The sequence below is a fragment of the Tenrec ecaudatus genome, chromosome X, assembly GCF_050624435.1.
Source record: "Tenrec ecaudatus isolate mTenEca1 chromosome X, mTenEca1.hap1, whole genome shotgun sequence".
Classification (NCBI taxonomy): Eukaryota; Metazoa; Chordata; class Mammalia; order Afrosoricida; family Tenrecidae; genus Tenrec; species Tenrec ecaudatus.
In genome coordinates this window covers 130,517,512-130,518,481 of record NC_134548.1, presented here as the reverse complement: position 1 = coordinate 130,518,481, position 970 = coordinate 130,517,512, and the positions used below count along the sequence as shown (strand labels likewise).

The 970-nt window shown below is 39.1% G+C and overlaps 1 non-coding gene across 1 annotated transcript; it reads right to left on the bottom strand.

The window, feature by feature from the left end:
- Positions 1–377: 377 nt before the first annotated feature.
- On the bottom strand, positions 378–575 carry LOC142435163 (U2 spliceosomal RNA). The gene has a single exon (XR_012781281.1). It is a non-coding gene; the product is annotated as a U2 spliceosomal RNA (small nuclear RNA).
- Between the last annotated feature and the right edge of the window lie 395 nt (positions 576–970).

Genomic DNA, 970 nt, shown 5'->3' with positions numbered 1-970 from the left:
CTTGTGATCATTAGCCAAAGGAGAGTTATAAATGAAAACAACAGTGGAATACTACCTAACTTGGATAAGGACAGCAAATTTTTAAAAATGAAAATAAATGCTGGAGATGGTTCTGAGATACTGGAACCCTCATACATTGCTGATGGGGCTGGAAACCTGTGCAGTCACTGTGGAAAGCAGAGTGGCGCTTCCTCAAACAACCGGTAATAGAAATACCACATGATTCAGCAATCCCTTTCCTAGATAAAAACAGCAATGAAGGAACGAACCACAGAACGAACAGATAGATGTACACATAGTCACAATAGCAAGAAGATGGAAATAACCTAAAGGCCAATCAGTGGAAGACTGGATGAATAAAGTCTTAGAACACATCCCTGGGGTGCTCCAAATCATTAACGAATAAAGATGAAACTGTGAAACATCTCATGACACGTACCGATGTGGAGAACAAATGCTGAATTAATTTAGTCAATCACAGAAGGACAAATATTGGGTGAGACCACTTTTATCATTGAATAAATGGAGACGAAGATTTACTACACTTGATCTTAGCCAAAAGGCCGAGAAGCAATAGGAGACGAAGATTTTTATAACAAATGAAACCGACTTTGCTGGTTCCCAGTGGTGAGAGGGAAAGGGCAGAACTACGCTAGAGGGGAGAGAGGTGTTACCCTGGCTGAAGGGAATGATAGTATTTTACAAGAGGAAGAAGAGAGGGGGAAAGGATCCGGGGTCAGGGCAAACTATTGGGGGGGGGGGGTGTTAGATAAATTGTTTAACACCATGATTATGGTATTTCAAATGCAAAATCTCATCTCATTCATAAAAGTTAGAAAAGCAGAGTATTCATTTTATAGAAAAAGAGCAAACATTTCCTGAAATATAATAGATTTCTACATCAAATAGAAAATGGAAGACAAAAAGAAGGAAACCACAAAAAAATGAAATTCACTGCCATCGAGCTAAG